Genomic DNA, 23,165 nt, shown 5'->3' on the forward strand with positions numbered 1-23,165 from the left:
CAACTTGCAACATTGTTTTAACACTGTTTGGGCTAAGAGCTTGCCTGAGAAGGGGTAGATTGTTCTCATGCTTGGATGTTTTCCTTTCCCGGAGAAGGAATTAGAAAGCAACAACCCTGCCAATAGGGAGGGGGAGAGGACCTGCGAGGTGCTCCATATGTTAATGTTTAGAATTTATAATTTTAATGAGGGCTACTCCAACAATACGTTGTATTACATAGCCTCTGACATGTATGAATTGCTTTGCAAGAAAATACTTTTCCCAGTCGTATGGAGCTGAGCAAAAAGTTCTAACCCCTTTGAGTGGAGAGGAGCAAGGGCTCTGGTCTTGCACTAAAGGACATGCAAAAGCATATTGTTTTACTCGAGGATTTATTTGGGCTTTCCCAACTATTCACACAAATGTCTTTAGTGGGTGAAAAGAGGTGCAGAAACAGCATTCTGTCTTAAAGGTAGAAGCTTGTGAAATACCCCTGGCTTGGCTACTACTAATCATAGGATCAAAAGGATCAAATACACAATCATATTGTGTATTTTATTCTATGTTGTGAGCCGTCCCGAGGCTTCGGCAGGGGGCGGCATAGAAATGTTTTAATAAATAAATAAAATAAAAAGAAGGAAATAAATTTATGGAACATGAATGAGCCAGATTTTCCTGTTTTAGTCCTGCGAAAGAAGCATCAGAAAAAGGGAGTAACCTAGTGTTGCACAAAACTGGCAGATAGTAATTTAGATGGAAATTTAACATACCTATTATAATGTCAATAGAAAGATGGTGTCTTTCCCCCTCTGGTGGGAGACTGACCAGGTAATCTGTGCACCTTTTTCTGTTTGCTGTCCAGGTGCTGATTGGCACCTGCTGACTGGCAACTTCAAGGCCCTTCTAAGGTTCTCGACCTTGGACTTGACTGTCCTCCCCACCAAGGACAGGCCTCTGGGTTGCAGCTTTCCACACCATGGCGAGAAGCTCTGCATTTCTGTTTAAGACCTCACTTCCAATAGGCCTTCCGAGATCAATTGCATGCTTGTTTTAAGCCAACATTTTAATTATTATTGGTTTCAATCTCTTGTAAACCACCCAGAGCCTGTTGCAATGGGGCGGCATATAAAAATCAAAAGAAAATGGAATACTTATTTCTATATGTTTGCAAATGTGAGATAATTTTGCAGGTGTAGTTTTCACCCAGATAGCTGCCCTTTTTTGACCTTGGTTTGGGTGAAGGGTGTCCCAAGACTCAGAAGTCCTGAGATGCTTCAAGAAGGCTGCGTGTACATTGGTCCTTGGCTGGAGTTTGGGTGGGCAGCCCTTGGTTGACCCTGCTGCCCTCCAACCCCGACCTGTGCAGCCCCAGGAGGGCTTCCCCTGAAAGAGAGAGAGAGAGAGAGAGAGAGAGAGAGAGAGAGAGAGAGAGAGAGAGAGTAGGCCATTTCGATGCTCATTCACAGGCAGCTTTTGTTAAATTTATAAATTTCCCCAATTTATAGAGAACCGGAGCGTCATAAAGGATACAGCTAGAGAGGAAAACTCATTGGTTCATTGCCTGTTTGTAGGTGGCTCATGATCACACTTCTGTTCTGATGGTTTTGTGCTGTTGCTTTTATTCACATTTGATTAAGAACCAGTCCTTCATAAACGTGTTTTTTAAACCTAAATGCTCTGTTTTGTTCTACGGATGCTTTTAAGGTTTTTTAATGCTTCTCCTATTCTAAATTATATATTTCATTGGATTATTGTTCTTAAATGTTGTAAGCTGCCTATCTTTTAATATAGAGAGGCAGAATATAAATTATAGATAGGGAGAAATTTAGATAGATAGATAGATAGGTACACTGCATACATACATACATACATACATACGGCAATTACAGCCTATTCCTACTGAGTCTAATGGGTTTTGGCATAGATCGTTTTTAAAAGACAGTATCAAGGCAGTGGCAAAGATATTTTTCTTGCCTGCCGCCATTAAGTCTCAAAAACACTATGCGGGAGATTATTTATTTTCTATACTTTTCTATTCATTTTTTTAGCAGTACGATTTAACGAACAGCTTTCAACAGAGTTCCCTCTCTGCTGCCGCCATGTTGTGCCCGTAAAGAAACCCCAAACTGGGGAGGGGTGGGGGGCAGCCTCCCCACCCCCTAACATCAACTGCTTTCTCTGTAACTGGCAGCAAGCTGGAAGCTGCCAGGAGCTCAGCAAACATGCCGGCCACACGCCGACTTCAAGCTGGACAGTCCAGAGGCGGAGCGCTGCAGAGCCGAGAAAGGCCAGAGTTCAGGACCTCTCCTTTGTATATTCATTTACTTGTCAGCTTGGCTTGCGCTTTGGGGACAACTGGAATGCCCTCCGTGAGAAAGCACAGCACAAGGCTGGAAAGGCGTCTGCGACTGTCAAGCCTGATCCCGCGTCAAACCCTTTCCTCCAGTTGGCACTTAATTGGCACTTTGCTTAATGTCCAGATTTTTTAAAAAGTTACTATTCCTTATGGCTGTGAAAGTCTTGTTACGCATTGTGTACTTTCCTGGAATGTGGTGTTTTCCTGGGATCATTTCCCTTTGGAAGGGAGATCATGGGAGACTTAGGGTATTTCTGGTAATGTCTGAGTTTGTTGCAGACAAGCAGGCAGAGAATAGGTGGGGGCGTAGAGCTTAACCCCCCCCGGGAGAACCAGGGCGTGGGTGGCTGACAGGGGCAGGCAGGATGCTGAGCTCCATAGCTTAGCAAGGCTAGAGGCTGGCAGCACGTCAATGGCCCCGGGCTGGAGATGAAGCAACAGGCCATCTGATATTGTCCCAGGGGGAAAGCACTGTCCAGAGACACACCAGCGGTCAAGAGTCGGGGGAGGAGTTGCATAAAGGTGCCCAGGGGGAGAAGAGGCCACAAGGATCGGCAAGAGTGCGCTGGGGCAAAGCAGGAACAGACTGGAACAAGCGGTGGCAAGCGGGAGCAGTGGCCCAGGGAGGCCTTTTAAGCTGGCTTCCAGGGACCCAGCTGCATCAGAGGATTGCCCCCGCAAGTGCCTGCAAAGGAGTTCTCGGTCCTGAGGACACTTGCCTGGACTAGGGCCCTGATCCTGACCCCCCTAAGGATCTGAGGAACTCAAGACGAGCCATCGGGCCAATGGTCCATCCAGATCAACACTCCTGAACCCTCAGAAGAAAGGCTCTCCCAGAAGATGCTTTCCAGAGCTCAGCCTCCTCTCCCGTTCTTCTTGCTGACATCGGCCATGACCGGGGGCTAGGGGGAGAACAAACAGTCCTCTGCTCTGTAGGGTTTCCTGGCCCCACCTGTGCCCTTTACCTGCAATTGGAGTAATAGCAGGTGTGTCTGTTTGCCACTGGCTATTCAATACATTTCATGCAGTCCTTCTGGCCCATTAACTCTCTCCTCTTCAAACCCCAGGCTCACAACAATATAGGGCTATTGTAGAAATCGGCAACGGATTCCAGGGAGTCTGGATTTCTTTGAATCTGCCTTCTAGATTCTGCACTTGAGCAACTGTGGCCACGTTATGGATGTTCAGCACACTCGTGGACTTCTTCTTAAAATGTATTTAGTCTTGTGGGGGATTTGCACAAATGCATATTTCTCTATAGGAAGGAACCTAAAAAAAATTCAGATCTGTCAATGAGCGGGCAGTGATATGAAAGACACTGGATGATCCATGAAACAGATGGAACAAATTCAGCAAAATCTGTCCATTCTTACGGAAACGTGCCATGAAAATATGTAGGCAATGCCACTAAAGACTGCTGGTTGACAGTCATGCAAAGATTTGCTGTGTTTAAACGCCTTTGTTCTTTCCTTTTTCTTTCTTTTCGACCTTGGCATGCCTTATTCTATCATCATTCTGGAAAGCTTAAAATAAACAAAACAAAACAAAAAAAGAAAGAAAAAAGAAAAGAAAAGAAAAGAAAAACAAAAAACACCCAACTCATGTTGCATAGAACACAAAACCATACAATCAAAAGCAGCAAAAAATGGGATGATCTAAAAAAAAAGATCCTAAAAATCTGATTTTTTTAGGGTCTACAAATATTAGACCCTAAGTCTGAGAGTCCCAGATTACATAATTTATATGACCGTTGTATGGGAACAGAAAAATCTTTGCTCGGGGCAGAAAAGTCTGCCAGGGAAGTGCTGGGAAAACCTTCCTGGGAAAGTTGGCCCATCAGTGGGAAGCCACTACCAAAAAGGCCCTCTCTCTAGTATGGAGCGGCCCCCTTCGTTCAGCAGCAGGACTTGGCACAGGGCTTCTCCAGAGCAACTTACGGCTCAGGGCACGTGTTTTGATTCCTCGCATGGCTCCCTTGCCCTCCGTATGTAAGGAATTCAGGGCGTGGGTATTTCTTGGCTCCCTAAGGAGACCAGGCAGCCGTGTTGATTCTTGCCCGCTGCCCCCCATCAGCACCTTGGCTCTGTCTTGTCCCCTGCCTCAGGGAGACCTGCTTTGGTCCGGAGAGTGAATGGGGCCAGGAAATGCATCCCCTTCTCTTCAGGCTTAGGGCAGGGTATGGAGGGCTTGGGTAGATCACAGTAAAAGATGCAAACCCACGGCAACCAGGTGGCGCCGCTTATAATGCTGCTGAACACAGCCATAGTCTCAATTTACGAGATTTTATGAGACATTAAGGGCACGCACCTGTCCATGTTTGGAAAGAAAAACGCCCGTCCTGGCACAGTTCTGCCTGGGCCTGCTGAGGCAGGGACTGCGCTCTGGATGCGGGGCCACAGCAGTGAGGCCAGGCCTCCTTTCCGACCTTGGACCCAGGAATCCGAGGATCCTTGGCCCTCCACGACACTGTTCAGGGGCCATAGGATGGCTCTATTACACCATCTCGGATGCTCTTATCTGCATCGTCTGGCAGGTTCGTAGCACTTCTTGCTTCACAACGAGCCCCATGGCAATCTCGTGTGCATTTCCGGTATCACAACTTCCTTTTTCTTGACACTGTTAAGAAAAAAAAAGGCAGAGGGGCTACACAATATCTTCAGTCTGTTAGCACTAGGACCACTCTATCTGGAAGCACTCTATAACTTTATCATCTCCAGAAGGAGGACCAGAGAGGCTGGCAGTAACCCTGGACAGGATAACTTTTTGCTAGGAACAATGATACGCTGCAACCATTCGTTGCAGCTTTCTTTCTTAATATTTGAATCTCTCTCTGCTGGTTGTTGCCAAGCCATTTTGGTGCTCTGTTAGGGCCACAGTCCTGTTATATATATGAATAAACCGGAAAGGGAAATGGAAAGAGTTGGTCCCTGCCTGGAAGCGGACAGCAGTCTTGCCTCTGAAGAGCCCGCATCATTGTCAGAAAAAGAAACGAGCCACGCCACGCTCCTTCCCTCCCGCTGCGCTGCACGAGGGTCATTAGAGTGGCTGCATCTCCACGGTACAGCTGGGGACATCAGCGAGCCCTCGATAGGATCACCATTAAATAAAGGAGGCCTGCGTCGGCATCTCCCGTTTAGCAGCGCGCAACTCGCACTATCGCATGGTGCGATAAACGCATTGCCATGTCCTGCCAGGTCTGACAGATTTCCTTCTCTTGCTTCAGGCAGATGTATAAATAAACTGAGCTGATAATCGGCCACGAGAGCAGAGAGCTGGTAATAAACCCTCGGCAGATTCCGCCAGGGACGGTGTGCCAGCAGTGGAAGCACCGTGCTTACGAATTCCGCAAAATCAGATAGTGCTGGGGGTGATGAGAGAACTTGGCCTGGCCCTGGAATCCATTTCAGAAGGGCTTGGCTCGGCCGGGCAGGGGTTCTCCTGGCAGCATGGTCAGCCACATGGGGAGAGGGAGGCTGGAGGGAGCCGGGCGGCACCGCATCCTAGGCCTGGCTTGAAGAAGGTCCTCCACAAGGACCCTGCTTCTCACTCATGAATCGCACTGGGTGGGAGTGCCCCAGGTGAGTTTGTCTACGGACCCACAGAGCCCCATAGGCGTCTGCATGAGTTTGGTCCAGAGTTCTCCTGTAAAGCGCGATCTGCCCCATGTTGCTCTTCTGTGAATTAACAGTGGTGAACTGCAACTTGAGAGCTGTGCTTTCACATCAAAAAGAAACTGGGCGGCCCTCTGAGTGGGGTGGTGTGACTTAGTGTCCTGCAACAGCAGTGGGTGGGCTCAGTGGCCTTCACGGCCCCCTCCAGCTCTGCTATTCTGTGGTCAGGTAGCAAAGTCTGATGCAGTTCATCTTCCCAGCATGTAAAGCCTTCTAGTTTTGCTTGTTCACATGTGCGTGATGTGATACTCATTACGAGGCATGCAAAGAACCGGCTGCAGTTCAGCTCTCTTGCACTTGCTGGATTCTTTCCTACCCTCAGCGCAAGCCAGGAAGCAAACTAAGTTTTTATTTTATTTATTTAGGAAGCTTCTATGCCTCCCCATTCACCGAAGCCTCGGGGTGGCTCACAACAAAGTTGAGATCAAGTCCGAGAATGTTTGGAAACTTTAGTTTTCTTTGCACAAAATATGCAAAGTGTGTAATTCTCTGTGCAAAGTAAACAAAGCCTGCAATTTACGTGTGTGGAAGCACAATTCTGCTCACACAGCCAGTGGGTGTGTGCAAGCCAGAACCACAGATTACTTGGAATTGCTTCTTGCAGGGCTCCCACACAAATACCCAGTACAAGGCAGATGTAAGTCAGAGAGAAAACCTGAGAAGCCAAACTGTGGAAATCTGATTGATTCCCACCCTCAAACTGGATCGCTCACACATCTCACACTCCGTACAAGCCTGGACAACTCATTCTGTCTGAGCAAAATGGGCTTCTGAGACATTTCAACCCCAAAGGTCAAAAGTGGGCTGAGCTGGAGGAGTGGGCTTCCACAAAATTCCTCAAAACATCTGCACAAATTTGGAGCAGTCAGTTGTACAACTCTGCTGCAATTTGCACAAATTGGGGCTGACTTGTTAGATTTAAGTTGCATTGAATGCAGGACGTATGGAAGCTTCCTCTTTCTTCACATGCACTCATTCCACTGTTTTTTTGACATTTTTGATGGTTTCAGTTTTGGACAGATTCTTTTGAACAGTTTCCGATTGGCATCCACTCCAGACTTCCGCTCTGCAATTTGTGCAAAAGTTTTTTAAAAAATTAAAACATATGCACAAAGAGACATACACAAGAAAATTAACTTAAAACAACAAAACCACATAACGATTGCACATGAATGAACATGGAAGTATAGTGGTGGAATAAAATATTAAACAATGGAGTTTAAAAGTTGAACTGTTAAAATTCTGGGAGGATAAAAAGATCTTCACCTGGTGCCAGAAAGAATAAAAAGCAGGCAGCAGGCACACCTCTCTGGGGAGCTCGTTCCACAATGGAGGTGCCACAGCTGAAAAGGCCCCTCTTAACTCGCTTCATTTCCTTTGGAAGGGGCTTCCAGAGAAGGATCTCCCAAAGATGACCTGAGAGTCCGGGTAGGTATATACGGGATGAGGCGTTCCTTCAGACAGCCTGGCCCCATGCTGGCTAGGGCTTTGTATGTTAGTACGCGCACTTTGAATTGGGGCCGGACCTCAACTGGCTGCCCCCCAGTTATATGATGAGATCCTCCTACTTGAGGGGCACCATGTTGAAGGCAAGAACTGCTGTCTGAATGGTGGAGCAAAGCATGCAAAATCCTGGTCCGAGAGAGAGGGAAGGAGACCCCATGCACACTCAATGGGCCAGCTGTAAGCATGAAAAGCTCTTGTGCCTCCGTATTCCCTTGCAGTGGCACAGCATCATGGGGCCCGGGGTCTTTAATGCAGGGGTGGGGGATCTTTTTCTGTCAAGGGTCAGGTTGCCGTTTCAGTACCTGTCAGGACACGTTCTCTCTCTTGTACCTCCCTGGGCTAAAAGGCCCTTCCCCAGGTCTCCCACCCACAATGAACATCTTTCGTGTGGGCCCCGTTGACCATGGAATGCTCTCTTAAGTGCGGCCAACCTCACGCCCTCCTTTGAGTGCCGGGCTGCGCCCTTTTATTCTCACTGCCCTCTTTAGGTTTTATTTTACTCTTTCATGTTAGGCCTTGTGGCATTCTCACTGGTTTGCGCTCCTGTAACTTGTGGTTGTGTCAGCACTTGCGATTCCCGTTTTCATTGCATTGTGCTGGGAGCAGTGAATTTGCATTTGCATTTGGGTAGAGACCTGTTCTCCCCTGCAGAGGAAGGCAGGATGCGCTCAAATGGAGCCAAGCTCAGGGAACCAAGGTTCAAGTTGGATGCCAGGAAGCACTTCCTGATGGCTGGGACCCCGAGGGTGTGGACTGGGCTTCCACGGGAGGTCGTTGAGGCCCCATTGGTGTGGGTGTTCAAGGACAGGCTGGACATGCGCATGGTAGGTATGCCATGAGTGGAGCCGGCTGGTGCCGGAGGTCAGACTAGATGGCCCAGGAGACCCCTTCTGACTCGCTCTGTTTCTATGTGTCTCCCGGGCTGAATGCCTGGATAGGCTTTGCTGGATTTTTATTGTTGTGCTTTAACTGACCTTGCACGATACAACTCTAGATAAGAACTATGTCCACCAGTCTGACAAGCAGCCCTGCATGGTTCCCATGGTCCATTGTTTCTTACCATGATCTGCCCAAGAGGCCATCAAGTGGCTTCTGCTTTATCATAGCTCGATCCTCCCTGTGTATTCCTCCCACTGTTGGCGCATATCCCATCAACCCCTATGCCTGAAACTCATTCCCAAGGTGCATTGCTTCCTGCCTATGTGTCCTCCCTCTTTCTCGTTGGTCCTCACATAGAGCTGCATAGATGCAGAGTAGCTTTTGCAGTTGCCTCTCTTTTCAGGGGGCTCTGTGGTTATTCCATACCATGACCATGGAAACCACGATCCTGGGTTCAGACCACATGGAAGCCATGGTGGCACAGAGAGACTGTAGAACAAACTGTGCTTTCTTATCATGGTTTTTAAAGACCAGACTTACCACGGTGAAATACCATGACTGGGTTCAGACAACCTGGCAAGCCACGGTGGCACAGAGAGACTGCAGAACCAACTGTGGTTTCTTATCATGGTTTTTTAAAGACCAGACTTACCATGGTGAAATACCACGACTGGGTTACATAGAAACATAGAAATATAGAAACAGAGCGAGTCAGAAGGGGTCTCCCGGGCCATCTAGTCTGACCTCTGGCACCAGCCGGCTCCGCTCATGACATGCCCACCATGTGCATGTCCAGCCTATCCTTGAACACCTGCACCAATGGGGCCTCAGCCACCTCCCATGGAAGCCCATTCCACACCCTCGGGTTCCTGACTGTCAGGAAGTGCTTCCTGGCATCCAAATTCAACCTTGGTTCTCTGAGCTTTGCTCCGTTGGAGCGCGTCCTGCCTTCCTCTGCAGGGGAGAAAAGGTCTCTGCCCACCTCCGTGTGACACCCCCTCACATGCCTGTGTGTCGCCAACATATCCCCTCCGAGTCTCCTCTTCTCCAGGCTGAAGAGACCCAGTTCCCTCAGTCTCGCCTCAAACCCCATCCCCTGCAAACCGGCCACCAACCTTGTGGCCCTTCGCTGCTCTGACTCCAACCTGGCCATATTCTTCCTGTAACGAGGGGCCCAAAACTGAGCACAATACTCCAGTTGCGGGCACACCAGAGTTGTGTAGAGTGGTAGTAATACTTCTCTTGATCTAGAAGCCACATTTCTGGCTATGCAGCCAAGGGTTCAGACAACACAGCAGGCCAACACTAGTAAAAACACCACGGCTCTCTGGGTTTTGCGAACACAGCCACTGTGTTTTGTTAGAAGGTCACTAGCTGGAAATAGCAGCTATACAATGAAATGCCATAACGCTTTTGCCACTGCTGGAGATGTGACCACTTTCGGAAAATTCCCGCACTGTTCCCCAGAGGCCAAGCCACACAGAGCCAGAAATAGCATTCCCTGCAAACTTGCCACTTAGAAGCGCAGATTGCCCTGCAGGTTGGTGGGCCAGGCTGCTGCTTAAAAGAGAAACGAGGCCCATCAGACGCCACAGAGGTTCGCTTTTCATGCTTGCCATATGAAGCAGCAGCTTTGCCTTTTACACTTCCAGGCTTTCTGGGGACGAGCTAAGGCTCAGCAGAAGGCACCCGCTTTGCATGTCCAGTGGTCCCTGGCATGTCCACCCAAGGCTGGGAGAGACCCCGGCTTGGAGAATTGCTGCAGCCGGCAGTTGACAGAGCATGACTCGGTGGTCGAAGCACGCCATCTTCTGCTTTCAGGGGTACCACCCCACAAGCAGGATGCGAATGCCAGCCGGGCCTCCATTTATTTATTTATTTATTAAAACATTTCTATGCCGCCCCATTCGCCGAAGCCTCGGGGCGGCTCACAACATAAAATTAAAATACAAGAAATAACAATATAAAATAAGCCGCCCTGGCCAGATAAATAAGCAAATATTGTTAAGAATTAACATGTTCAAATAAAAAGGTCTTCACCTGGCGCCGAAAAACAAATGATTGCGCCAGGCGGACCTCTCTGGGGAGCGCATTCCATAGATGGGGCGCCACCGCAGAGAAAGCCCTCCTCTGGGTGCTCACCCTCCTAATCTCCTTCACGGAGGTTTCCCGGGGAAGGGCCTCTCCCGCAGATCTCAAGGGGCGGGCGGGCATATATGGACGTAAGCGCTCCTTCATTTATCCTCCGCATAGGTATTTCCCTGTGCCGCTCGTTCCGTGTGTGGACCGCACAGGGGGAAATGACAGTGCAGAGATGTTATGCTATTCACAACCACGCATTCTTTCACCCCTCTGCTAGGAAGCTCAGTTTTCAGCTGCACAACAACCCTGCCAGGTAAGCTGGACTGACTTTTATCTGAGGTCTACCAGAATGCTTCATGAGCAGTGGGGAATGTGAGCCCAGGACAACTTGATCCGTGCCCAACATGGATTTCCTGCCTCTACCCTTGCAGAAAGAACACTGTACCGAGAAGGGAAGGCACCGGAGGTGGCCAGTATGGCCACAGGGCGGTGGAACTGGAAAACTGGGTTTCCCATGGCCAAGTCTTCTTCCACCTACCTTGCACCTTTCCCTCCCTCCTAAACTGGGACCCTTCGGTTGCCTGCCAACGGGAGACCCAGGCCCGCCCCCAGGGACACCCGAGGTCATCTCCAGAAGCGTTATCTGATGCCCTGGACAAGGACTCTGCTCCACTTTCCCTACAACTCCCTGCTCCATCCAATTACTGATAAGGATGCGCAGCGCTTGCTGCATCCCCCCCCCCCCCGGCATAATGATGCTCAGACCATTGTTTTTCTAAGAGGGTTTTTCTCCCTTCTCCCCTGCATTCTTTTCTCAAGTTGACCTTCAAGTACAAATTGAATAGCAATGCAAAAAGCAAGAAGAAAGAGGGGATTTTTTTTAAAGCATGGGAAGGGAAATGCAGACCCATTCAGCATCAACAGAGCCAGCTTTTAATTTATAAGAGATAGGCGCTGGGGCTTTTGTGAAAGAGAGAAGAGGTTGGCACTGACCAAGCAATCCTAGGAGACCAAGGGTTGGCTGCAGTTTGTTTAGGATAGGGAAAGGCACTCTGCATGTGCACAGAGGCTGATCCATCCCTGGGGCAGATGTAGAGGCAAGGAAACCCAGGTCTCACATGATGATGAAGAGCAGGCCAGTTGCTGTACTCTTGAGGGACATGGTGCATTACAGAACAGGAACCCCCAGGAAGGGGGGGACATGGGGGCACCCATGTGCATCACTGGAAGCCTGATGGGTCAGACTGCAACCTCGGGCATCAGGTCTGAGTTTCTCCCTGCTGACACTGCTGTTCTGGGAGGCAATGAAACAGAGAAACAGAGCGAGTCAGAAGGGGCTTCCCGGGCCATCTAGTCTGACCTCCGGCACCAGCCGGCTCCACTCACGACATGCCCACCATGTGCACGTCCAGCCTGTCCTTGAACACCCTCACCGATGGGGCCCCAACCACCTCCCTGGAAGCCCATTGCACACCCTTGGGGTCCTGACTCTCAGGAAGTGCTTCCTGGCATCTAAGGAAAAAGGAGGCAGCGGGAGAGCTTCAGATGGGAGAGGGCGGTGGAGCTGAGTGGGCAACGCAAGACGAGGCCCATTGGACCAGTCCGGAACCCTGCCCAGGCCAGCAGGCTGTTTGCAGAGCAGCCCAGCAGCTGCCTGCGTGCGCTCCGTGGCACATGTGCACCCTCCCACTCGGCCACAGGGAGGGGTGCATGGCAGACGCGGTTCCGTTCGTTCCAGATCTGCATTTTCCTTGTTTACACCTTTCAGAAGGAACTCTGCATTCTAACCACACTAAAAACAATCAAAACAAAATAAAACAAAACACCGACCATTGCACTATGAACCCCTTGGCTGAAGCTGACTAGCAAAGGAAAAAGAGTTTGAACCACGGAATGGAATGAAATGCCACACACAGAGGACAACTAGGCGCCTTCACGACCACCACCCTGGCTTGCTCGGTGTGAGCAGAAGACCTCAGTGTTCCACCAAACGCCAGACCATGACGGATGCATCTGCAAGTGCCAGCCCCAGCCCAGCTCCTTGAGGGACACGTCGTGGGGAGAGCCGCTGTCCCTATGAACTCTCTGAGCAGCCCCAGACCTTCCACTGCTCTGTGCATCTGGACAAGCATTCCTGAAAGACTGCATGACAGGGAGGGTACCAAGTAACAGAGAAACATGGAAAACAGAGCGAGTCAGAAGGGGCCTCCCGGGCCATCTAGTCTGACCTTGGGCACCAGCCGGCTCCGCTCACGACATGCCCACCATGTGGATGTCCAGCCTGTCCTTGAACACTCTCACCGATGGGGCCTCAACCACCTCCCGTGGAAGCCCATTGCACACCCTCGGGGTCCTGACTGTCAGGAAGTGCTTCCTGGCATCCAGATGGAACCTGGGTTCCCTGAGCTTGGCTCCGTTGGAGCGTGTCCTGCCTTCCTCTGCAGGGGAGAACAGGTCTCTGCCCAAAGGTCCAAGGCCCACAGGGTAAAAAAGAGCGAAAATGTGCAGATGCTAATTTACATAGACTCCAAAGTCTGATTGTGCATCTTGCAAGGACCCTGTCTCCTAAAGATACCCCAATGTGTAAAAACAGATATATGGCTGGGGGACGGGAAGCCATTTCATTTCAGGGGGGGAAAACCTCAGGGAGAAAGATTTGGGGGTGAGACAGGAGGAGGGGAAGCACCGACTGCAAGCCTTTGGGATGCCTGGAGCTCAATTTCAGCGAGTGTTCCTGGACAGCAACGTGGGCCTCCCCCAACTCCACCTCAGAGTTTACCCTGGCAATTTCCACGTGGCACCATCCGTTCTGCCCCTCTGTCCAAGCCATGCTCAGGGCAGATGCTTCGTTCTGCTGTCCCCATAGCAGGCTGGCTTTGACCCAAAGGAATGCTCTTTCCCTAAGGAACATTCGAGAGCGAGTGCGCTGTAGTGGTTGCAAGCTTGGGCTGGGGACCCGGGAGATCTGGGTTCGGGCTCCTGCTCGGTCATGAAGCTCGCAGGGCAACTTTGGGCCAGCGGCAGACTCCCAGTCCAGCCTACCTCACTGGGCTGTTGTGAGGATAACGTGGAGTGGTGGAAGCCACTGCGGTTCCTTGCAACAGGAAAACCTGCCACGTAATAACAGCAAGCACTGATGTTCTGCCACAGGGGCTGCTCCTTGTATCTGAAGTGGTAGAGTCCAGTCCCCAGTTGACTGCCACACATGTTCTTGGGAGAACTAAGACCTAGTGCAAGGGGAAGCATCGGGGTTTCTTTCCACCCCATGCCCTGGGGAAGCGAGCCCACCGTGAGTGGGGCGGTTTCATGCCCCTCTTTCATGCCTGTCCCTGGGGCGAGCAGAGAGGGTGGCAAGCGGCAACGAAGGCCCAGATCGGCACATGGCAAAGTGCTCAAACGTTTCCTTCCAGTGACCTCGATTTCCATAGCGCAGCATTTCTGCCATGCCATCGGAATGCCAACTGGCCTGCAAAGGAGCGTGAAAATTGCGGGAGCGTTTTGCTTGGAATCCTTTCTTAATTATTTCAGCAATTCCTCGTGCTTGTCCAAACTCCCTGTTTGAGCACTGGAGGGAGAGAGAAAGGATGAGCTTCCCAGCTTCCCAGCTTCCTTTTTCCCTGCCTTCGTTCCCCACTCCAACAACTGCTGGTGCAAAATTTGCATATTTTTGAATGACATATTCAAAATGCATCAGTAGAATAGGAATATTGGAGGGTGCTTCCTTTTCTCCCGGCCTCTTCATGCGTTCACGGAAGACCGTGTCTTTCTAAAAGCCCCGAAATAGGCAGCTTTCCCTTCCTTAATGTCAGAGGAGTCTTATCTGGCCTTCCTCACAAAGACCTAAACCCGGCGAGCTTGTGATATACTGCAACTAACTTGGCTTCTAATTGGGAGGGGGTATAAAAATCATTATTTGCTTGCGGCATTTAATTAAATATGCAAATTTCTCAACAGCTGAAACACACTCAGACAAAAAGGCAGTGGGGGTGAGAATTCTAAGCCTCTCCTGTGCTAAATCCCTGGGATTTAGCTCATTATTATCATCCAATCATGGAATTAAGGGAGATGCGATGACTTTGCATGGACAGCATGTGCTACGCGATGGACGGGGGCGCACGGGGGCTCCGGACCCCACCCCTTCCCATTCAGCCTGAGCTATTCTAAGCCATGCAGGCCCAACGCAGAAGCCAGCAACCTTGCCAGCACGGATCAGCGTTTGCTTCAGACTCGCAGGTGTTGGCCAGGGCCAGGTGGCTCGCGCTCCGCAATTCGCCCTTTTTCAGGTAATGAGTCCCCTGTCATTTCACAAGCCCCAGTAATTTCTTGGCTTGGCTATTGTAATCTGCTTAAGTTTGAGATGCCCTTGAAGTCAGTTCAGAAATGTCAAATCATGGTAGCACGGCTTTTCTCAAGGGCTGTTCCTGGGGAGCGTATTAAACAAGTACTTAGAGGTTGCCAGCAACTTCTAAAATACGCCAAGGATTTGATGGTGATGGTGATGTGTTTGTGTGTGGAAAATCGAGTGGAGATTTACAATTTGCACACCCAGATTCCGGTTCATTAGCCCTGCTTTGGTGCCAGCTTGTTGGGCTGTAAGTTGAGCCAGCTGTTGAACTCAGTCTCTGGGGTGGATCACAAGTGGCACATTTTTTAAACCGGTAATGAAATTTGTGCAAATGAGGCTTTAGTGCAATTTGCACAGAATCAGCCAAGTTGTGCAAATGGCAATTTTATGCAAATTGGCCAATTCTGCATAAAACACTTTAGAGTTGATTGGGGAGGTCCCTTCTCACTTGCTCTGTTTCTGTTTTCAAGTACTCATTTGCAAAACATCATTAGTGGTTTAGAACAAAGGAAGACTTTGGTGCACAGATGTTGGTTTGTCTTGAGACAGAAGACTGCAAAGCCAGACAAAACAGAACCACCACTGGACCTGCTTTGGATCATCAGACCAAAGGGGGCAGGAAATTCATTGGGTTCAAAGTATTAGAACTTTTCTGGTTTGCTACTTAACCCTAACCTGAATTTTAACCCCAACCTGAACACCCAGGTATCCTCCTTGTGCATCCAGACAACATTCACCAAGGCAGCATTCAAGACAACGCCATCAACTGCCAACCTTGCTCACCCCATCAAGGATTGTGGGATGGTGTAACCTGGTGTCCTACACCAGCAGGGGATTGGACCTGATGGACTTCATGGCCCCTTCCAACTCTCCTATTCTATGAATCCAACCCTCTGGATATACATGGCCACCCAAGTTTTTCTCTCTAACCACCTAAATTGGAAAAAAAAAAAAAAAAAAACAACCCTCCAACCCTGGCTACTTCCAGGTCCCTGGCATGCAAAGGAATCTAGTGCTTGCTAACCCTATCCCAAACCCGAAGCTTAACCTCAATCCTAACAACCAGGTATTATCCCTATCTGTCCAAAATCATCCCCAAAGACAGAAGATAGAGTGTTCCTGCTGACAGCTCACTCTTTCTGCCCTAAGCAGGGGTAGTTTCTGGCTCCTGGTCATGGGCAGGAAGGCAGTTTTTCTGACCCTGCATCCCAACCTGAAGTCTCACCCCAGCGCTAATTCCTGTGCTGCTAACAGCCCTCCGTGGCTGAAGCTACTTCATGGCCTTCTGCTATTTACACAGCATCCACTTCTGCAGAGATCACAGTAGAAATGAGTGATTTTCAATGGTTTCTTTGCAAAAATTGGATTAGTGGTTAAGAGAACATGTTCACATCATGGTCGTCTAAAAACCCAACTTGGCCCCCTTCCAAAATCAGATCAGAAATGAACAGGAAATCCAGCTCACTCAAATAAGTCAGATTACCCTGTCTTGGTCCATCTCTAATTTCAGACCTGGGCAGGGCGGTGCCAAAATGGAAGGGTTGGTCATAACCAAGGAATAAAGCAGGTCCAATCCCAAAGTCAAGACTGAAGAACAACTGAAGGTACAAGAGCTTCAGAAGAGCTTGGTGCTCAGCAATGGCTCCACTCGGGATGGTCCTTTGCATAATGGCAGGCTTGGAGAGGCAGCGCTCGTCCCAGGCCTGAGGTTCGTTGCACAAAGGCGCTTCCAACCGTGACTCAGTGGCTCACCAGGCAGGAGTCATTGCTCCAGAAATGCCCTTCAGGCCTTCTCCTTTAAAACCCACCCATTCCTGGAAACTGAGATCGAGTTCAGAGGTAAGGCCTTGCATCCAGCACAGTTAGGGGTAGTGTGATTCGCTCTTGGAAGAACCTTGCTAGTTCTCTGCTTCAGACCCCTTTCTAAGAGGACAGTGAAAACATTTCTATTGGGCACCGTGATGCTTTATTTTGAATTATACACATTCCTGCTTCCATACTATGCATTCATCATTACGTTGAACGGTTTCTGCTGCTGTCTTGTCTTTAATTATATTGGGTCGGATCCAGACTTCGATGTAATTAGAGTGGACCCAGTGAAATCAATAGGAAGTCACTCATGCCTAACACACGGTCTTTTCAGTGGATCTTCTCTATATGCAGTTAAGATTGGATCTGACCTATAACCCTTCTATAATTTACTGTGATTTGATATTACTGCAAATCACCGCAAAAAATACCCCCATTAGGAATGTCATACGCATTGAAAAAGGATCGACGTGGCTTGCATTTGGTCACCTTGCGGCACTCGCCACACGCCTGTCACCAGGCCAAAGCAACTGAAACTCATTCCAGGAAATCGGGCGCATCAGACACTGTGAGCAGAACTGTGCTAATAACAGAACAGGAGGGGAAGCCAGCCGGTCTTCTGCTGCCGGTAACTTCCATGTTTTCTCTCTGGATAGGCTGCAATGTTCAGGCATTCTAAATTCAGACAGATCAAATGTATCATCCCAATTTAGAAACATAGCAACATGGTGAGTCAGAAGGGCCCTCCTGGGCCATCTAGTCTGACTCCTGGCTCCAGCCAGCTCCATTTATGTAATCCCAAACATGTGGTTGTCTAATCTTTCTTGAGCACCTGATGGGGCCTCTACCACCTCCCATGAAAGCCCGTTCCATATCCTAGCAGTCCTCGCCATCAGGAAGTACTTCCTGACATCCAACCCGAAACCCAGTTCCTTGAGCTTTGCCCTGTTGGACCACTTCCAATTCTCTACCATGGGGGGGAACAGATCATGACCCTCTACTGTTTGACACCCCTTCACATACCTATTTTTCATTATAAGATCCCCTCCGAAGCTCCTCTTCTCCAGGCTGAAAAGACCCAGCTGCCTCAGTGTCATCTCACAGGACATCCTCCCCAATCCGGCTACCATCCTTGCAACTCTGCACTGAACCGATTCTAGCCTAGCTATGCTCCTCTTGTAATGTGGAGCCCAGAAGTGGACATAGTAGTCCAGTTGTGGGTGCACCAGAGTCTTAGACAGCAGCGCCAGCACCTCTCTCAGTATGGAAGAAATACCTCTGGCTATACATCCAAGGGAGGTATTTGCCTTCTTAACCGCTGCGTCACACTGCTGGGTCATGTTTAGCCTGCAGTCGACCTGCGCCCCGAGGTCCCTTTCACAAGTGCTGCGCTCCAGCCACTTGCCCCCTGTCCTGTACCTGCGGCATCTATTCCTGATTCCCAAGTGCAAGACCTTGCACTTATCCGCACTGAATGCCATCCTGATGTCCCCAGCCCACTTCCACAGCCTGTCCAGATCCTTCTGGATCTGGAAAACCTGCTCCCCGGTTATGGCCTCCACTCCTTTGGTATCAACTCCCAATTTAGTCAGCAGACTGGTTACCCCCTCCTCTGGGTCGTTGATACTGAAGTTGAACAGAATCAATAGGACTTTAAAGCAGGTCCATATGACACACAGTAGAACTGGCTATTCTCCTGCTTGTAATGTTGGTGTTTTCTATGCAAATAATATGAAATGCACAGCCTTTCTAATACTCCCTGACTTACAGCTCTAAGCATCATTTTGACTGGAAAAACCTTTATATCTCTCATAGTATGTATGTATGTATCTTAGGTTTACTGCTCTCACTTTCCCTCCCTCCCGCCTTTCTTCTGCTCCCTATAATCTTTCTATGACTTGCACAGACTGTTCCAGTTTTTCATCTCAGGAGAAACAAACAACAAATAAAACAGACAAATGAATCAGCAACAAATAGATTTCCATTCAAAACGCATCTGTTCGACTTCCCATTCATTTCCACAATTAAAACAAACAGCATTATAGACATTATGGAACCCGGAGATCATCTAGGCAACCCCCAGCTTAACAGAGGCTCTGCAAGGAAGGGGGTCACACGGGGCCGCCTTGGCCCAGTCCCTCCAGCGGAGGAGATGACACCCTCTCTTTCCTTGCTGAATAACCCTCACTGCTGACAATGTTCTCCTAAAGGTTAGTCAAAATTGACTTCCCTGAAACTTTCGACTATCGATGGGGGCTCATTATAATGTCCCAGAAGTCAATACATTCTACTATCCTTGTTCCTGATAGCAAGGATAACCCAAATGACACTGGCTGAGTTCACACACCAGAACAAGCAACCCGGTGTGGTTACCATGGCTTGCAGGGTTTTTTTACCTGACAGACAATAAAGTGGTTTCTACTTTATCATGGTTTCCAACTGCCTCGCTCAGTCCTCCCACTGTTGGCGTATTTCCCATCAGCCACTGTGCCTGAAATTTGATCCCAAGGTGCCTCACTCCCTGCCGACGTCACCTGCCTCGTCCTCATTGCTCTGCACAGGGGCTGATGACTGGAGTGGCTCCTGCAGTGGCCGCTCTTTCTTTCTTTCTTTCTTTCTTTCTTTCTTTCTTTCTTTCTTTCTTTCTTTCTTTCTGTCCTTCTGTCCTTATTTATTTATTTAAAATATTTATATGCCGTCCTATTCTCAAAAAAGCCTCAGGATGGCTTACAATGTAAAATATAACATAAATAACATAAATATCATAAGTTAAATTCCCAACCCACACTGGCTGCAATTAAAAACATAGAAAAGACAATATTAAAACTTATTACAATACCGCTGGAATGAAAAGGTCTTTACCTGGCGCCTCCTCCTTTCCAGAGGACTCTGTGGCAGTTGCAGACTAGGACCGTGGAAACCGTGATTCTGGGTTCAGACAATATGAGAAGCCACGGTGGTATGGAGAAACCATAGAACAAACTGTTGCTCCTTACTGTGGATTCGAAAGGCCAAATGTACCACGGAGAGATCCCATGCTTGGGTTCAGAAGACACAACAGACCAACAATGACTTAAAAACCCATCAAGGTTTGTCATGTTGCCCTAACCCAGCTGCTGTGTGGCATTCTCTTAGAACCTGAGGCAGGGAAATAGAAAACTCAGTGGGAATAAAGGGACAGATTTTGTGCGTCTTTCTTTCCTTCCCCCTTTCAGAACAGATCCAAAGGGAAAATGTGCACCATCCACAGAGTTCTTTATTCGGTTCTCGCAAGAGGGGCTGCTGCAGGCAGCCCTCACCAAACATTTACAGAGGGGAAAAAGCCAATGCACCCTAACTCAACAATGCAGAATGGGGATCTCTGTTTACAAGTCATTTTCCTAATGATGCTGGGAAAAGAAACGCACATTAATTTGGCGCTCAGGCTCTCTATGGCACTGTGGGGAGGCCAGAGCAATAACACAGGCAGCATAAAATGAAGAGGGGAACGGCTACCCCGACAGCATTAAATGCTCATAAAGGAATTTGGGTCTCTCTGCTGTCAGGGGGACATGCAGCACTGATGCATGATGCACATTTCGACGAGACTGTTGGATGCCACAGAGGTCCATGGCCACCATTCAGATGTCGAATGACGCACCTTTCAGGAAGCCTGGGAGTGGAGCAGTTTGGCTTGGGTCCTTCCACCTGCTGAAAAGTAGGGAAGGTTCGGAAGGTGCCACCAATTCCAGTCCTTCCACAGGAGGGGTGGGGGGAACCCATCCTTCAGGTTCACCTCTTTCTTAGGGTCCGTAAGGCAACAACAGGCAAAAGACAGATTCTACCAAAGCGAAATTCTTGGGAAACCTGCTGGGGATTAAAAAAAATAATGCTGGAATGGCAAGTCATCCTGTTGCTTCTTATGTTTTATAGGATTTGGGGTGTCACAGGGTACATCAGATAGGGAGATCCTGAATCTCTCTTTAATATGTTGTTTTCCTGGTTTATCTTTTATCATTCACTGCTCTGAAATCTTCATACTGCTGTATACAATAGCATAGAAATCTTGAAAATAGATGAAGAAAATAAACATTCCCTCTTGTTTTCAGGGTGGCCTCTTGTACATCACCTAAAGAAGAATCACATCTGCATAATATTTGTATATGCAAATCCCCCCATACCCACAAGCTTAGAAATAATTATAATTTAAACAGACAGGCAGCACAAATTGTGCTGGCTGAGTGACTGCCAGTCGGCTGCTCCTGGTGGCAACTTTCTTTGGAGGGTTCTAATTTTCATACTAGGCTTGGACTGGACTGTCTTGCACACCAAGGATGTCTTCAACAAATGGGGCGGTCCGTTCATGGCCCTTCGAACGGAGCCTTGCCTGGTGCCTGCAGGACATAGCCATGGTCTGATTTCCTGGAGGCCGAGGAAGCAGGTTTCCACCCAACTGGCCCATGTTTGGAACCCGGCATCCTCTCTCCCGGGGCCTTTGACTACAGAACCACATCCCCATGTGACTCCAGCTGCTAGAAGTTGTTCTCCAAAATACCCGGAGGGTGTCAGGTTGGGAGAGGCTGGTCCAGGTTGGGACAAACCCCATCAGAAGCCGTCCCTCCAGAATCCAGGGCTTGCTCCCGTGCGCAACCTGTCCTGCACAGTGAGCTGAGCCTGTGGAAACTTTTGCAGGTGCAAAGGAGGGGAGCTGCAAGCAGGTGCACCGGGTGCCAGTCCCACCTGCCCTCTTGCTCGCACTCCTGGTGGTGGCGGTGACCATGGGGCTTGCGGAGGAGGGCCTGTGCTTGCGCAGCGCATGGGGCTGGATTCCTGGCGAGCGCCCCCGGACGCTGGGAGTGCTCACCAGGAACGTGGGCTCTGGGGCACTGCAAAGGGGACTGGAGTCCAGGGAGCCAAGCCCATGGGATCCGACCTGTTCCCAGCCCCCAGATGGTTTTCTGGCACAGCTCTAGGCTGGCCTAGATGCTGGACTAGGACTCCCTGGGCTTTTTCTCCCACATCCTCTGCCGCTGGGCCCTCTCTCAGCTTGACCTGCCGAGGACCGAAGCTGGGATCGTCTGCATGAAAAGCCCGGCATCGCTCGGAAATCGTCCCCCCTCGCCCAGGCAGTGGGCCGCCTCCTCCATCTTTAGCAGGATATTGGGAGCAAGAGACTTCCGACACCTCTGTTTCCCCCCAGCAGCTGTAGATCAGGACATCACTCCCGTGGCCAGCGGGGTCTCAGGAGGAGAGTGTGTTGGAAGGTGCTGTCCTGGATTACATGCCCCCTGCCTCCCACCCGATTCCTCCTCGCCTTCCCAACCCCACGCCTTTGACAAACCCCAGGGCTGCAAGGTGGCACGGTTGTGGCTAGCGTAACCCCAACCCTCAGCCCTGGGGCCCTCCAGGTGTTCTGCCCTTCCGCTCCCACCAGCTCCAGTGTGCCAGCCGCCACATCTGCCAAAAATGGCCCACAGATCATGTGGAGCACACCAGCTCGAGAAAACCTTCCTGCCCCCTCTGGGTCGGCCACATGCTGCAGCTCTTGGGGGCTGCAGGGGGGCCTTCTGTGGGGGTCCGACCCACCGCAGCGTCTCACATCCAGCCAACGCAGCACATGAGACAAAGTGCATCAAGTCCTCCCTGGGCTCGGTTTAATCCCCGCTGCCACAGCGCAGCCCCTTCCCACGGAGACAGCGAGCCATTCCAACGCAGCAAGGGCGGGTGAGCAATTTCATTCTCCGGTTGTTCCCGGGGATCGGTTCCACAACATCTGCTGCAGCATATGTCATTCCTTACAATGGGCAGCCCTTGCCGCTGAGGGGAAGGGACTCGAGCGGCGGGCAGATGAGGCCTTTGACGAGGAAACCAACTCCATGATGAGCGGCGGGATGCGAGCAGCAGGCCTCTCCCCTGCCTTCTATGGCTGCGCACAAGCCTTTCTGGGGCTTGCTCGACTGGGGAGAGATGCGAGCCCAAAGGTTAACTGTGATCTGTTTGGCTGGAGGGCGGTGTGCCAGAAATCAGGAGCAAGGAGACAGTCGGCTGAGCCAAGCACAGCACGGAACGCAACACCGGTTGTACCACAGACGAGGGTAGTCAGCTGCTGTAATTAGGCGACATTAAAGGAAACATGAAGAAAGAGTAAATACTCATTACTTTATCCATTTTATCTCTTGCTTTGAATGCAAGCAATCAAAGGCTCTCGCTTGCAAGGGTGTTTTCTGGTTGGCTGTTGTCTTCTCAGGTTCTCCTCCATAGTTTTCTTCCTCTTTGCTCAACAGAGGGCAAGTGAAGGCACCATTGAAATGAGCTAAGAGGGCGGCGCACGTCCCGTTCCCACTGTGGGCAAGACTGACAAGCCATCTCAAGGCACTGAAGCCACCAGCGTGATCGACAGGGATCCTTTTGGGCTGGCTGGGCAGAGCTTTGAGAGTCCACGGTGACCCTTCTGGGTGGAGAGGGAAGGACAGGAAATTGGCAGTCCGTGGGCCTGGGAATTCCGGCTGACAGCTGCTGTCACTTCCCAGTTTGCGCTTGATGCTGGTCTGCCCAGCA

At 49.9% G+C, this 23,165-nt stretch overlaps 1 long non-coding RNA gene across 1 annotated transcript; it reads right to left on the reverse strand.

Annotated features, from left to right (window-relative positions):
* Nucleotides 1-1,395: 1,395 nt before the first annotated feature.
* LOC123023173 lies at nt 1,396-21,789 on the reverse strand. The gene is made up of 3 exons (XR_006414667.1): nt 19,491-21,789; nt 4,644-4,952; nt 1,396-3,605 (listed from the first exon to the last, which is right to left on the reverse strand). It is a non-coding gene; the product is annotated as an uncharacterized LOC123023173 (long non-coding RNA).
* Between the last annotated feature and the right edge of the window lie 1,376 nt (nt 21,790-23,165).

This window comes from Varanus komodoensis, unplaced genomic scaffold, assembly GCF_004798865.1.
Source record: "Varanus komodoensis strain SLA01 unplaced genomic scaffold, ASM479886v1 scaffold2, whole genome shotgun sequence".
In the NCBI taxonomy this organism is placed as follows: Eukaryota; Metazoa; Chordata; class Lepidosauria; order Squamata; family Varanidae; genus Varanus; species Varanus komodoensis.